Below are 17,133 nucleotides of genomic sequence, written 5' to 3'. Positions count from 1 at the left end.
CATAGGAGACCCCACTAACAGCAATTCAAGTCTCACTAAACTATTCAGGTTTACTTGTCTGAACCAAAGGGTTTCTTTTTTTTTTTTCTAGTGTTCATTTTATTATTTATTCATTTGTGATCTCTATTTTCTGGTTGCTAAGCACATTCATTTTCAGCATCATACAGTCAGTTCCTGTACACTTCAAACAACACTAAGACACTTAAAGTGTTTTAAACCCTAGGTAGTTTAATTAGGCCAACGTTCAATTCTTTGTGTCTATAATTTCATTTTTTAAATATATCAGTGACTGCAAATTGAAAATAATAACTACATTTAAAACACATAGTATGAGCCACACTTTCACAGTTAAAAATAACATGGTACTTAACAAGGTCAAGGTGATAAAAGTTTCCGTTAATAAAGTAATAAACTGCACAAAATCTATTTGACATATTTTGATTTATTTATTTTTTTGTTGTCCATCCGATTGCGATCACTACCATAGTGGTTATCGCTGTGTCAGTGTCAATCATTGCAATTTCGTGAAGGTTGACTCATGGAAAGGACAATTTAGTGGCACTTCAAATCCAGTGTGAGAATGCAAATTGTCCATTGCCAAATCTTGGCAGAGCATACCTTTGGCTGTTGTTTCCATTTAGCGCAGCATGTAAACAAAACATTTATTCAAATCGTGGAAGGGATGTATTACAGAAGGAAAGCCTCGCAAAAAGCACTTTCCTTTATAGTCATTCCACTCACTGCATGTCACTCTATGAGTGCAAAAACTCTGTTTATAATCTGACATGTGACCTTATTAGAGTTGTAGCTAAATCACCATTATACCATGATGTTTTACATTTGGACAACCAGAAGTGTCCAAATACTTTATTTTTCTATGAGAAAAACTGTATATTTTATTAGTGTTTCATTTCAAACCTTAGAAATCTATTAATTGTTTTGAAACGGCAGTAAATGTCCCAAATGCTCTTTGAGGCCTACTAGTATTTAAGATAGAACAGAAATCATAGACCGCAGACAACATCGAAGGCGCCACCACTGTTCTTAACTGATCTGTCCACGGTCTGGCTGTATCAATACTTTCTGTAATACTAAACAAAAATATCAAGCTCTTATCTCGAGCAGCTACTGTACTGTCTGACAACACATTATCTCCAATGTAATCAGCACATGGATACAAATGCTGCTAAATTTTAAGTATACTATGGATAGCAACTGCCAAAAACTGTGGGCTCATGCAGTAGCCTACATAATACAAGTGAAAGTTTCAAGAAAAAAAAGGGAGGAGTGATGACAGTTAGAGCGTGACCTGGTGAAACTAGTTTCTAGTTCTCTCAAGGGTCATGCTCTTTTTTTTTTTTTTCATGGGAAGCTCTAAATCTGAGATAAACGTTGCTTTTAGTAAAATAAAAAGGAATTTCTTTTTAGTAAAAATACAAACAGAATTTATTTTTAAATAAAATTATTCAGTTTGAATAACCATGTCACTTTGTTTTACATTTATTATTATTTAGAAAAAAGAAGCATGTATGTACACCCGTAATCGCGCACCCCTCATAGTAAAGTAAAATACAATAAAGAAACCACTCCATCCTTCACACATACCCAACTGATACAACTATACATAAACACATATATCATGTCTCTAATACAAGACTGACTGACATTATCATATGACAATACCAGCATGCAGCAAAGAATTTCTGGCTATATCGTATATATTTTCACTGCATGGAGTGTTCTCCGCCCACACATAAGAAAGTGATTTCTTCTGTTTCTGTTTTCATTACCTGTGCTTTGCTATTCAGTGTCATAAATAATGAGCTAAGTAAGACATCAGATATGTTCGTAAATGCGACTTGATGTCAGCAGCTGACCTCAGGTCAGAGCTGCTGGCTAACAGCGGACTTTGCTAGAGTCAGCCTGTCTATCTCAATGCGTGACTAGACCCATTCACTGAGGCGAATTCAATACGTCGTATCTTGTGCGCCACAGAGACTCAGAAGGATTTCGGTTAGGCCAACCAAGCAGTGTATAGTTTTTCAGGAGAACACTCTCTCAATTTTTCTTGCCCTCCAGAGAACACGTAGCGTGTATTGACTCATCAGTTTTTTTTTCTGTTTTCGGCTGTCCCAACCGCTTTTCTTCCTACACCTCTGGTTGCCCTCCCGAGGGTAACGAATATCATGTGGAGCTCAACCAGGGTAGAAATGGGCCCATTAAAAATGACTGAGAGTCGAGGCCCGCAGTAGCCTAAAGTGGAGTGGTGAGTGGACGCCTGATGGGGAAATATGGGGGTGGTGGGGGCAGAGGTGACGCCCCACTCAGACAACGTGGAGCTTGGGGAGCCTAAGTGCCAAACCCTACGGGTCTGCTGCAAAGCTCTCTGTGCTCACCATCTCCTATTTGGCAGGGACTGCAGTGTAAAGGGACGACTCAGGGGATCTCCCTCCATGTCGAGAGAACCAGCTACGCCAGACGATCTCATTCCCAGGAAGTGCTTCCAGCATGGGTGACGAACCCGTAGGAGTCGGGTTGAAGGACCCTTTTCCAGCAAAGTGGAGGAAATGTCAAACAGCTTTAGCTTGATTTTTGGACTGCCCCTGCATTACTGTCTCTCCGACCTCTGATGCTCAGACTCCCACCAGAACTGCTCTTCTCTCTAGGGATACTGTCAGACTTTCCTCTTCCTCTTCCTCTGCGTCTGACAGTACCGTTCAAACAAGTTTTCACAATGTGGATCTAAGGTCCAGTAATGCCCTTTCCCTTTAAAATGAGGATAAATTGCATCTATTACATACAGTTATTATGATCAAAAATTATCTAGGTATTAGTATTATTAATTATTAAAATTTTTACAAAAAAACTCTTTTTGAATATAAATGATAAATTAAATTTAGTTTAAAATTATATATAAAATTATTATAATAAATATTTACATAAAGAAATCAATGTTTAATGTTTATATATTTTATTATTATTACGCTCTATATTTGGTATACTTTGTTAAAAGAAGTGTTAACTGTTTTAACACTCACCTGCTCTCTCATCTACGTGGAACCTTGTTTGAAACAGTTCCGTTAGTTGAAGGTTGTGACGAATAGAGTTTGCCATCCCTGCTGTTTTCTCTTTGTTATAAAAAGGAAGTTTGTCCTGGCAACATACTGATACATCTGACTTCGAGTGATGCTGATCTGGGCAACATGTGTGGCCGTGGCAATAAGAGCGGAGTATGAATAAGGTGGCCTGACCAACTTCATAAGATCCTCTTGAGAAGGCATGGAGAACCAGCTCAGGTGTCGCCACCCTATCATGGGTACCACCTGGTCCCCCCAGGACCCAAATAAGCCCCCCTCTGCATGCCGTAGTGCTGGGGAACAAAAGGAGGGTCCTGCAGGGTCTGGGGTTCCACCCAGATGGGGAGTGCTGTTTCATCCCTGGGCTGTTGAACCTACCAGGTAGAGGGGGTTAGGCGATGAAGGCGGCGTAGTCTCCGAGGCCGGATGCCGTCATAGAGGAACGGATTTGCCGCTGTGGACCGGCAGTGATGGTGCCCCGTAGGATATAGCCATAAGCGGTACAGACTCAGTTCTGGAGGTTTCCATCCCCAAGCTTGGGAGCTGAGGGTTCTACATCTCGATCGGAGACTGTACCTTGAGATTCATAGGATGCCATTGCTGAGTGATCTGGATGTGTTCCTCTTGGAACACTCTTTTTCTTCCCTGATGACCTGTAATAAGATGTTCTCCAGTCGGAGTTGTCCACCGCGTGTGTCCTCTCTCAGGTGCTATTGTGCTTTCTTCTGCGGTATCAACGTATCCAACATCATCACCTGTTGCACCAGTTTTATTTAGTGCATATTGTAGCACCTGCAAGCTCCCTCAGTCCCGCTGCCTATTTGAAAACCGTCGCACGTGTTTGCGCGTACTCAGTCCTGACACAGCCCCCAATACACACCACCCAACTTACCAAAACCGAGCTGCAACCCGCATCACCTGACGGCATTCACAATTTCAGCCTGAACACACTGCATTCTTCAGTTACACCACATAAACTACTGAAAATAAATTCTATATTGTGTGTGTGTGTGGGTGTGCTGGGTGGGTGAGGTACTGTTGTGTCTGTAGTGTTGTGTGTGTGGTGTGTGTTGGTACATGGTGTGGGTGCATGAATAAACTTTTTCATAACTTTAAAACTTCTCGAAATATCTTATGAGAACAAGCACAAATTCATTGACGGAAAAGTTTCAACAGCAGCTTGTAAGTAGAATTGATATTTACATGTCTTGTCATTCACCGTGTTCTGTGAGAACACTGACTGACTATCGCGCTCAGGTGTTACGACCACTCCCCATCAGATTCATTTTTCCCTTAGCGAAAGTGTTGGTTGTAATTATTAAAAGCATGCAATAACATTTTAGCCAAGAACGCGATGTGCTTGTCGGTATAAGTGCACAAACTGTTATTACATTGTATTATGAAATCGACATCTTCGTGCTATCATTTGCTCTAAATTGTGTTGGATTATTTGTCCATTCCTTCATTTATTTAAGCAGTGCCGCGCCCGGGCAATCAGGGAGGGACGTCATACCGTTATCAGAATCAGATGAATCGTGTTATCAAGTAGGTTATCAATAGGAAAAGAAGACATTTCAGAGAACGGATTCCGTGTAAAAACTAGCGGTTCATGCGCTATAAAAGAAAGCGAGTTTTATAAGCGAGTCCACAAGGTCGGACGAGGTATTTCAACGTCAGTGATACTTGCAGCGAGAGCCGTTAAATCTACGTGTCCGCGCGCATTGCTCCAGCAGTGCCAACTAAACAAGCAATACAAAAAAATTTTTTTTACAAAACCTTTATATATATTGTCCTGCAGTTCGATACACTCAACGCAAGGTAATTTAATTAAGTTCTGATTTCTATTCACACCTACATGTATACTTCATTTATTAACGTAATTTTCAAAGCAGGCGTCGCTTTTGTATCTGAGTACCGCTTGTCTACATTTTGAATGACAGAAAACGGATGGAAGAAAAACGTGTTTAGAAACAGATTAGTGCGTTTAAAATTTGTTCTTATTGTCAATGAAAATATCACTAATTTGAACATTAAGATTAAATAACAGCATCCAGCGGGAGTTACGGACTTTGCTGGTTTTTTAGATGGGTCGGTCACTATATTTCGATGGCGCAATTATGTGAGAACATCACTTGGTGTAGAGTTTTACAACTTAACCAACATTTGGAGAAGATGACTGAACAACAGGAGAATGCTTTCTTCAGGAACTTCTCAAACAATACTAATACTAGCATTAAATATAAATACAATGCTGTAATGAACAATCGCCTGTGGTCAATTTCCATTTTCTTTGTCCTCAGTGAAGTTGTTCCTTGGATTGGCCTATGATATGGTGGTGCTCCGAACATCCAGATCTTGCTGCATCCTTCACGACCTGAGAATGATTTCCTCAAGTGCAAGCTGTCACTGTGGTCCCACAGATGACAAGATAAAAATGTCATCCTGCTATACGAAAAACATAATATCCCCACCCCAAAATAAAGTCAAGTTTCAGGTAGAACAGAGGCATATCATAGATGAATTTAATGTGTTAAAACGATTGCAGTTCGCTCCTTCCCAGAGTTTTTGTGTGGCCACTGTATATTTGTGATTCAAGCAATGGTTTTATTCCCCTCATACAAATGAGAAAAATCATCAACCAAGCCAAACATACTGCTTGTGAATCTGATTATCAATACCAATAAAATACAAAAATGGAGGCTTCTGAAATATTGTCTGCTGTTCCATTTTTAGATTTTCCTGATTGTATGGTGGCCATCCATTTAAGACCGGAGACCACATATTCACATTCACTTCAAGTTTATTGATATATACTCATTTAAGCGATACAAACTCATTGCAAAGCAACGTTACAGAAAATTACGTTTTCTACAGTAGCTCATCATTGATGACGGTCACTATATGTGCATGTGACGGCAGAAATGTAGTCGACAAGATCAATAAAAAAGGTAAACAAGCCAGAAAAGATTAACACTATCAACGGAGCAAGTGTGCAATCAATACTTAGAGCAACAATGTGGTAGTTTCTGTCCTTTGTCTCATCTCAGGTTAGCATCACATTGATGTCCTCTGATGGTTTGGGCTCAATCTCTTCTCAGGTGTTTCGGATCCAGACTGGCGCTTTACGTCTCTCTACAGAGAAACAAAGAGAGACATAATTAGCAATAGCTGATGTTTCAGCCAAGTACGCTTAATTTAGTGTGAAGCTAAGGCGAAGAAGACTTACTTGGTTCATTTGAGTCAGATATAGAGTACAGTCCAAAATTATGAGATGGCATTATTTGAATGCTTGGCCACAAGAGTGTGTGTTGTTCAATCTAGATTTATAACAGAGAAGAGTGGTTCTGTTACCCTGAACATATGCAGGAAGGCTATTCCCAGAGTGTTGGGAGCCAAATAGCGAAAGATATACCATATAAATGGTAATAATAATTATCCTTACCTCTGTTTGTCTGACAGATGTGAGTCTGGGGGAAATTCCACAGAGAAAAGCGTGACCAATGGACCTCAGATGGCCTGGAGTTATAATCTTGAAGCAGTTGGAGTTAATGTCGAGAATTGATTGACCCAATTGGAAGGTAAAACTTGCTACGTTATAAAACCTTCTTTTTTGTATACTTCAGTGACTGTTGGACCTAATCCGCACCCTTATGTTCTTTAGATTGTTCACCAGTATTGGTAAAATTATCTTATGAATATGAATACATAATAATTACATACACAGTTGTGAAAGTTATCCCTCTGCACACTCGCATGATGTTTTGACAATTCTGAAATTGTGCTGGCAGATTTAATTCAAAGTCCCTCCTTTTTTTTTTGAGTGGCTGGCAGAAATTCCTCTGGTGGCTTTGAATGGGTATTTGCGTGAACAGCAATTTCGAGGGAAAACATGGCATCACCTTGCACAAGGGTGTGGCACAGTTAACGAGGCTGACCTTCAACCTGCTAAGACATTAATCTTGTGCCCCGCCGTCAATTGCTAACACAAAACCAGTACACCAGCTCAGAACATCCCGTCAAATCCTCCAGGCTGTGTCAAATAAGTGGCGGTTTTTATGACTGGTTCCGATACTAGCCATGCAGTATTTGTTAAGACATGTACGCCTACATCTATTTGCGAGCCCTGCAGTATCCATTAAGTAGAACTAAATATAGTTGTATATTGCAGCAGTTGACTTTTGGATTAGACCTGCTGTAGCTCGCATTTTTAGATTGATTACACTGTAAAATGATAATGAGCCTGAATATGATTTTTCCCTTTGGGTGGACGGTTAGCAGTAACCTTTTGCATTCTATACATAACAGAATGCTGTGCTATTTATGTACTGTGGTGCTACAGTAAACCACAACCTGTGTGTGCTGGTTATGGTTTCGCTTGGCCGTCAGAATGACATCAGAGGGTTGTCTTCGCTTGTGTTCCTTCTCGCTGTAAATGTTCATTCCCACTACACCCTTTTTTTTTCTCAGTGACGATCAGAATGCTGGCTGCAATGTGTAACCTGGACGCGTCGTTTGTTTCACACACCCTGATAAAATGGCTTTGGTGCAGTCCAGAACACTGGACACGGTGGGAAAACCCTAACTGGGTTAACCAAACCAGCATAAAAACTGATGGCACCTACTGAATATGTAACGTGCGCAAGAGAATTGACTATTTTACACTTTAAACTTACACAATTAAATAGCAAAAACATCAGGTTCAAAACATGAAAACCAACACATTAGGATTATGACTAATTAATAGAACAAGGACACATTGTACTTTTAATAGTAAGTAAAAATGTGGCAATATATAGTAAAATTGCCTACTAGCTAACACACCGAACACCGATTTTAACACCGCAAATTTTGTTTATACAAAACATTTATTTTTAATTTAAAAAGTGTGACAGTCTTGTTTTGGCTCGAATTAAACATGAACTGATTAAATTATTTATTACTTTAGTCCAGTGGACTTCATATTGCCAAGACATTACTAGTCCCGCAGGGGGCCAGCCCGGCATAGAACAAGTCATAAACAACACGTATTTAAGACATGACTCGTGCTCTTAAGAACTAGTTTATTGACCAACTAGTATCTTTCCAAGACGTAAAGTCAGAACCTACTTTTTGGATTCAAATTACCCCATTCTCCCCTTTTTATAACTGACCTTAAAAGATATTCGTAACACAGTCTTAAAGAAAAAAAAAAATTCTAGATCTGACTAGCTCAAAAGGTTTACATGCAACCACCGTCCCCAGGTGTTTTATTGCTAAACGTTCAAAATTGTTGTGCATTTCACCAGAACGAAGTGTCTGAATTCCATGTAACTCTGTTTGACACTGGGAATCCAGTCAGTCATATACATAGAATGTCTTCTTGCCTGCTTAATATTGGCGTTTCAGAAACCTGCGCCGGTACCATGTAGGCAGCACGTGACGAATTAGGGTCCCTGATCCACCGGGCGGGCTCACAGTTCCGTCCTTATCACGAATCAGTGTTGGGGATCCCCCTACAATGTGATGTGCAATCATGTCCATGACACTGGAGAAATTCTGGGACACACATACTGTTCGATTAATTTAGAGTTAATATCACTCAATCCAATATAATCACCACAGCTGATTCATCTAAAACACAATCCTCACTTTTGAACCCTATAAAGCCATTTTAATTTAACCCATATATAAAGCCTACCTGATGTGTTTTGGTGCATTCACAACTATTTTTTTCCGAAGACGTCTAAAATTATCAAGAACTAACCTGGTTGTACACAATCTGTTTACATGCCTTCTGTTCATCCTTGACTCCGTAATTTATTACTTTTAAACAGCTAAAAGACCTTAAAGTATTAGTACCAAAGAATGTCACTTCACATGGTGTCTGCGGGTCCTTAAAAAGAGGCTCATTCATCAGGGTGTAGACCAGTTGTTTCCTAGTTTAAAAAAAAGGGCCGTGGGGGATGCCTAGAAATGTTTTAAATTCAGCATGGCAGTGGGTTTTTTAGAATACTTAATTGGTCACACATTAGACACAATTTGTTTTTTCCAGTCTGACTGACATGCACGATATTTAATGTGATCACCAGAACGAAGTGCCGGTAGCAGCAAATAAAGACACCCACACAAAATAAAAAATACACTCGGTCGGACACTATAGCTATACTACATGTTACTAGTTACATTTTATGACACCATTGGGAGCTCTCATGTTTTGTGTCTATTGTCATTCACCACCGAAAATAGTTTCCAAAGATCCGAACAGAAGAATGGCACATTCTCGCAAGCAACACTGAAAACTAGTTTTGTTATGGAGTTTCGGAGGCAAGGTTCTGAAGGAATAAGTCGCCTTACCGCCACGCTATCTGGTGGTTTAGTCTTGTGTGTTACAAGTATGCATTTCCCCCCGACATCTATTATGATTCAAGGATTTTATTTAAAACCCTAATCTCATGACATTATTTCCTGCAGTTGTAATTTTGCAGTGGTTAATTATTCGAAATTACATTGGGTAAATCACCCTAAGTGTGATTATATTAAGATATATTGTAGAATTGTGTACATAAAAGAGGATGCATATCAAGTTAAAAAAGTATTGGCATTTATAAAATCCTGGGGTAAATATGTTAAAAACATGCCGATTTAAGTATGTAAAAGCTTGATAGAACACTGATGAAAATCAATTGCTTATGAATAAATTGTTACACCAACCGAAATCTCTAGATGTTCGTTGCCTTTTTATATTTATGGTATGGTGGAAATTGTGCTGCTGGATATGAAAAGTGTGTGCACCAAACATACTGTGATTGTAATACTAAATATCATTTTTGACCAGCGATTAAATTTTGTTTGTCTTGCGGCATCATGAGGGAACATTATTTGCATTCTCTCCAATCATCTGTTGTATCGTTTTGCATTTTATGTTTTGGTCCAGAGCTTATGAAACTAATAATAAGGAACGTATGAAACTAATAAACTAATAATTTTATGCAAGCATTATGCTATGTTATAAAGATCTCACTGAATTACATTCACGCTATCCCGAATTTTTATCTTATTTTTTGATATATAAATTCAGCAACGACCAAATTGCTCATTTTTGCTCTGTTTGGCCTTTGACTTAATAACTGAGCATTTTGTTCCCACCTTAAGATATAAGCTTCATATTTGTCCTATATTAATGTACCATACATATGAGACGATCAACGCCTTGATACGAATACGAAATACACTTTCAAACAATCGTTTATGGCTAAAGGTTTAATACACTAGTCCGATGATTTTTCTGACTACTGTTTTATACAACCAGGCTTTACAGGGTTACTAAGGATCCTCATTCATGGACTGACTTGTTTCACATCTGTCAGTTATGAACAGATGCCCATTACCAATCGTCGACACCCATTTAGGGGCCTGTGCCCAGGGAATATACCATCTTGTTTCCAAGGAAACGGATCTGGATGTTCTGTACACTTTTTGTTGGTGCTGAGGTCACCATGAGCGTGTATGGCTGCATCTGTGCAGTACACCTTTGAACTGTCTCTCTTCACCAAAGAAACTGCCATCCTAAAAAAACATAATGTGCGGCACGTCACGTAATGGTGTTACTTGCGGCTTCATACACACCTTGCTCTCTCTATTTTGTTTACTAGCTAGTGGTAGTGTTCTTTCTCCGCATCATACCTAAGGTAAAGGCCTGGTTTCTTTCTATACTTTTTTTTTACAAATACATAATGTAATCGTCTCTCATAAAAGCGTATTTGTTCTCAACTATTATCAGAATTATTCTGAAGGCCGGGGTGTATGCTTTAAGCTTCATCTCTAAAACATTCTATGGCTTTAGCGGTGGTGGAACTCACTGCATTCATTTATCGTCTTAGTAGAGACTTTCGGCCTGTTGCAGCGTGACATTTGCCCCCTACATACCAACACTCGCCGATCCATTAAATCCTGGTTGCATTAAAATCAACTAAGACAGTCTTTTTACACGGGGGACGAGTATAGTTGTTCACTTTTCATTATTACCTAGCAGGAAATATAGTATATTTTATAGTTTCTATGATTTTAAATAATGCACCACTGAGTTTATAGGCACCTACTACTGGGTCTGGGTGATTCTTTTGTGTTAGATGTCAATTGTGTAAAGGGAAACCACGGGACCACTGTGTCAACCACACCGCCATCTTGTGGTTGTTCAGGTCCATCTGCATGCTTGGCAAGTTTCATTGGTGGTTTTGTGGTATTTGTGAGATGCTTGCTTTCATCTTGACATTAGAGGGTAGATGCCATCATAGGTAGCTACACCTGCCCCACTGCATCACATTCACAATCTACAGGTGGAGGAGGAAACTCCATCCCTTCTGTTGAATGTGATGTCTGTGCTGGAGATTGAAAAATATTAAGTTACGAGGTGTCTACACTAACTGCTCTTTTACTTTATAGGAATCAATGCAAGTTTTTTGATAAAGAGATACACACCTTGTGTGTGGGTAAAGCTGCTGATTATTTGGAAGCCATGGGCTAAGGCTGTTTGTGTTTTATTTTCTGTAAGTACTGGCAAAATGAAATTTAAAAAAATAAATAAACGTTTAAAGTGATATGACCATACACACACAAAAAAGGTTTAAAGAAGATTTCAAATTAAACCTGAGTGGTAAATTCTGATTTGTCTTTTGCTGATATTTTGTTTTTGGCAGTGGCAGATGGAGCCATGGTTTCTTACTCCGATCTACCTTTGGCACACATTTAGGTTTGCCTATTGGTGGATATGATTTTGCACAGAACATTCAGAACATCATGCGCTTCATATTAGAGGGGAATTTAAATTGGAACATCACTCACATTGATTGGAGGGAATGAAAATGCCTGTTGGAGAGGGATCCGGTTATTCGACGATGGAGGCTTAGGGGTCCTGAAAGTAAAGACAGTCATCTTATGCAGTATGACCTTGCAGTTACAGCATTTACAGTAAAAAGAATCATTAGGATATGTTTATACTAAAAAAGAGTTTTACCTTACATTCAAAAGCCCTCTGGGAAGAGATCCTGACCCCGTGTTGTCCTGGGGGTGGTCTTGCAGAACCACGTGGGCCGCTGTCTACACAACACCATACCGACAGAATGTGTGAGTGAACCTTACTAATTGAAATACATGGATTCTTTACTTTATATCCATTTAGTGATTTGTGTTAGTATTGTGAATTGACCTAAATAATCACCATCAACCAAGAGGCTTGGCAACACGAAAGTGAGACGGTAATTCAGAAGGTGTTTCAGTAGGAGGTGGTTCATAGTCATCATCAGTATTCACGTCTTCCTCATTACCACATGATGCTGCACATATGTAATTGTCTTCACACTCATTACATATTGCCTGGCTCCTCATAGTCGTTGTCACTTCCTTCTTGGTCCTAGAAATATAAATGCACATTTTGCATTTAATCCTAATAAGTCCCTAAAAAGAGTGGTGAGAGAATTTATTTTTTTAATATAACATGGGGACTTACAAATTCATCCAGAATCCCAACCCCCTGGATTAGGTTCTACATTATTTCAAAGAAAATAATATAGGAGACATTATGAGACATTTTAGGTTTTGCGCATATGAGTTAAAAGTAGTGTAAAAACAGTTGTTTATGTAAAATGTACAAGTGTTACCTTGGTTTTTGGAGGCATCCGATGATCTGATCTAGGCAAGGCAAAGGTTTTAAAATGGCAAATTCTCAATCAAGCAGAGACAGCTCAGTTTTTTGTTTTTTACAGAGATAACAGTAAGTGGATTTCTGAAGCGTTTTAAAGCATGATCTTACTTACCTATGAAACAGACCCTTCTTTTTGTTTGGTATTCTGATTAATATTCTGCAGATCTTTGTGATAAATCTTCCAAATAGAAAAACAGAAGTAAATAAATATAGAACAATGTAACAAGAATAAATATAGAACAATGTAACGAAAAGCCCCCCCCCCCCCACCAATATTTGAAGGCGAGTGTTATTTACATATACTTTTGTGTAAATGTGGTGACTTTTCACTTAGAATTCTATCTGCAGGCTCTTTAGTGTTTTTTACTGGACAGTTGCTATAGTCTATATTAGTGTTTCTGTAGCCCAAAAGACTATAGAGCATTGTGACAGCAATGCAAGGCATTCCCAATGGAATGAACTAAAAGAAATGTACACTTCTAATAAATTCAATTTCCAGCCTTGCAATGCAAGTTGCTGTAGATAAAGGCATCTGCCAAATCAGACATAGCAGAGCCAGAAGGCACATGCACTTTGGCATTATATTAGTTTATACACTTTTTTTTCTCTGTAAGATTTTTGTTCTTGGTTTTGAGCTTAAAACTTACGGTATATGTGCTTGCGGGGAACTAAACTTAAAGTCCTTATCAGTCATATTCTAAACAAGATAGAAACATGAGATTATTTGTTCTATATTGTGATTTGGCTTGTCTGAGCATAGTTTTATACAGTGCTCTGTGAAAGTCTGTTTGATTTTCACCAAAAAATGTTTTAAGAAGGTCTTTTTTTAGTGTGCAAGTAGGATTTCCGTTTAAATTACCAAACATTCTTTTTTGCCATTAGTTGTAATAATCCAGTAAGATTTTTGTATGCACAAGAAGTCAAACAACAGATGGTTTGGTGCACACAGAAATCTGTTTTGATGGTAAGTATGGTCTGGGCGTTTTAGTGTATTTGTCATAGAGAAAAAAAAACTAATTTACCAAGAATCTTGCACCACTCATATTGCTTTTTTTCACCACTCTGTCACACCCCAACAGTTTCAACTGAAAACAGAAAAAAAGGTGTGATGACTGAAAACAGATATGCAGTTACACTTTGCATTTACTAAACTAGGTCACTCACATTTGATGAACACTCTATATTGTGTTAAACGGACAGATACTACAGTAATGTGTTATCCAAGATAAAATAAAGCTTAGAATTTTATATAAACTAAATCAACTATAATTGAGCTTTTAAATCAGATTTTTTACAATAAGTTTCTATCTATCTTTTTTTAATTACATGTGTTTTGGACAGTTTGGACATGGACAGTGCATTTGACCAAATGATTGCAAAAACAAGGCAATAAATTAACTGAGTTCATTAGAAACTTTACACAACTCTCAAAAAGACAGTTCAGAAAACCACATTGCATGGAAGTCAATCAGCCACACTTGAAGTGCTGCAACTTGAAGAACAAGTGTGACTGTAAAAAAAATGATCTCTAAAAGATTACCCACTCAAAGAGTATTCAAAGTCACACATTTGACATTTTAATGTCAAGGGCATCATTATAAAAAAAAAAAAATAATAATCTGTCACATGTGAGGAAAAGAACTGTGCCTAATTAACAGAACACGAAGGTTACATGATATGCTTTGTAAGGTTGACAGATGTTTTTTAATGCATTTAATTTGATGTGGCTTGTCAAAAGAAAACAAGAGTATAGATGAATTTCACATACTCACTCTCTTTTAAGATAATCCGCCAAGTTTCCAGAGTTCCAGCCCATCACCTCTGACTTGGATGGTACACTTCAAAACTCAGTGTGATTGGAATGGTTGTTTCTCCAATACGGTGTAAATTGACTGTTCTACAATTGCAGGTGTTTCTTGCTGTTGAGTTTTGTTTAAGAATCTATGACGCTTGGCCCTATTAAAGTATACAGCTTTGCTGGAAAATTGTATGGCGCTTGTTCTTGCTTGTAGCCTAGTGGTCTAACACTGAGTGTGATGATACTGTTGACACAGAATAGCAGGCTCTCAGCGCTTTCTGTTTCCTGTAACTTTGTATAGAGGAAGTGCCTCATCACCAAAGATGTGAATGTCAAAACTTTCAGATAACTAGGACATATATTGGTACATAACTGCACTTTTGAGGCTCTATAACATAAATGTATCAGAAACATACCATGTTGAATATATTGTGCATGTTTAATTATAAGCAAATGGTTGCATGTGTAGGTTACAAGCATTGCAGGGGTTACAACAGTACACTTTGTAGATCGGACACTATCAAAAGCAAATTTAGTTCTCACATGTTCTTAGAATGAGCAAATAAATAGGCCATAACGGCAAATAAACAGTCAGACAACATAAAAAATGCAGGAAGTGCAATGCATTCCATCATTGTAAATAAACCAATCCCTGGTACCTATTCACCTGTTATGCATTGCATTTTTTCAATCAAAAAGAGGAAATATCCCTTTTGGGAACAGAACAGCATGCATTCTAACACCAAGGTGAGAGGTGCAGTTAAACACAGCAGGCCAGCTGGACTGCCAAAGTGAAGTAGCTGCTTCCCCCAGGGTGCTTTACATAGGGCTGGCAGCTTGTAGCCAATAAAAAGCAGAAGGAACTTTCATTGCAAAACTTTTTAGGTGTTAAAGATATCTTAAGGATGAATCACACTTAATTTGCTACACCATTTATGGTCAACCTTATAATCATTGGTGCTAAATGAATTCTTGATAGGTTGCCATAAAATGTTTTTTCTAGGTACATTTTTCATGATTGTGGTTTTAACATAACGTGCTTTACTGTTTTTCCACACTTAAATATCCTAAAATATGTATAACATTATCTAAGAAACCCCAAGACTCAAAAGATTTTCAAAATTTTAAATAAAACAATAAAAGGTAATTGGAGTGTGTCTTGCAATCTTTCTGCTTCGACATTTAATGTTTGATTCAGTGTTACTGAATGATTCTTTTGTAATAATTTAACTTAATCAAATAATGATGTCAGCGATACTGACCTGTCCTTGTAAAAAAGAAAACCAATAAACTAGTGCCAGAAAGTCAGTAGTTACTGTAGCTTGACGGAGAGTGTGGCAGTCTTTCTGATGAAGTAACAGCGCATTCCTGGTCTTTTCTTTTTTCATGCGCAATGTTGAATCCTTAAGCTAAAAGGAAATAGGTATTTTGTGGAGGGGAGCAGACTGGGATCAGTGCTGGGGTTTTGAAGTGGATAAAACCAAAGGCTGCACTAGATTACAACCTGATTCTATCCATATAAGGTCGCGTAAAATAAGAGACAAGGAGGGATGGGAACAGGGGGTCATGACTTCCGAGATGACAACAACATAGTATCTGTATTTGAGAGGGATGGCCACTTTGTTCCCTATCATCACAGCTCAGCAGGGTGGCCTGGGAAAAAAACATAGCATCCTGAAAGGCAAATAGGCATTCTGTGGAATGCCAGTTGAATGGTTTGTTTCTGTTGATTGGTGTACTTTGAAGTAATATTTCTGTGTGTGTGTTTGTGTGTGTGTATATATATATATATATATATATATATATATATATATATATATATATATATATATATAACTATATATCATATATATATAGACATGTTATAAAAGCTATTATTTAAGCTCAAGTAGCCTATTTTTAAATATCAAGGTGAAATTACTTTTTTGTCTTATAACATGGAAGTAGCGCCAAGGGAAGCAAATGAAGTCACTGTACACATACTATATTCTAGAGAATCCCACCCCTGTCCTCGAAGTCAGGACCCCCACTGGAGCCAATATCCATCATTCATCAGGCCAGACAGTTTGGCAGATTTATGGCATGTCCCACTGAGTAAATGCAGCATGGTAATAGGCAAACCAAGTAGAGAATCTGCTGATAAATTCTATAAGGACAAATGTCATGATTAGGCATTAACATCCAATTTGGTAAAAAACATAATCACTATGTTGACACACGAAGTAGGACTGGTTTTACAATTTAAATGGGTTCTCAACCTCTTAGCGTGACTAATAATGGAATTTAGATCCTTCCATTTGATTTATTTGCATGCATTGCGGTGACTTCCGCAGGTGTGATTACATGTACACCAACACAGCGATAGCGCGGATTAACATGCTAAACACCTTCCAGCGGTGGCGTGTTTCCCACGGGCTTTGTCTACACTTTTTGTCACCAGTACTGCCCGCATATCAAAGTGGGCCAGACTCTAGGAAAGGGAGGCGCCTAGGGCCAAGTGAGCCAAAGTTAATCCCCTCAAGAGTATTCATTAAATAAACGCTATATACTGTAGTACTAATTGAGATCCCTATACTTTC

At 38.3% G+C, this 17,133-nt stretch overlaps 2 pseudogenes; both read right to left on the bottom strand.

Annotated features, from left to right (window-relative positions):
* Nucleotides 1-2,195: 2,195 nt before the first annotated feature.
* Nucleotides 2,196-3,675, bottom strand: LOC122143639 (annotated as a pseudogene).
* A 2,456-nt stretch (nucleotides 3,676-6,131) lies between these two features.
* Nucleotides 6,132-15,920, bottom strand: LOC122143643 (annotated as a pseudogene).
* Nucleotides 15,921-17,133: the final 1,213 nt, after the last annotated feature.

Source organism: Cyprinus carpio, unplaced genomic scaffold (assembly GCF_018340385.1).
Source record: "Cyprinus carpio isolate SPL01 unplaced genomic scaffold, ASM1834038v1 S000006477, whole genome shotgun sequence".
In the NCBI taxonomy this organism is placed as follows: Eukaryota; Metazoa; Chordata; class Actinopteri; order Cypriniformes; family Cyprinidae; genus Cyprinus; species Cyprinus carpio.
Note: the sequence above shows the minus strand (reverse complement) of the source record. Positions and strands in the feature narration are given on the sequence as shown.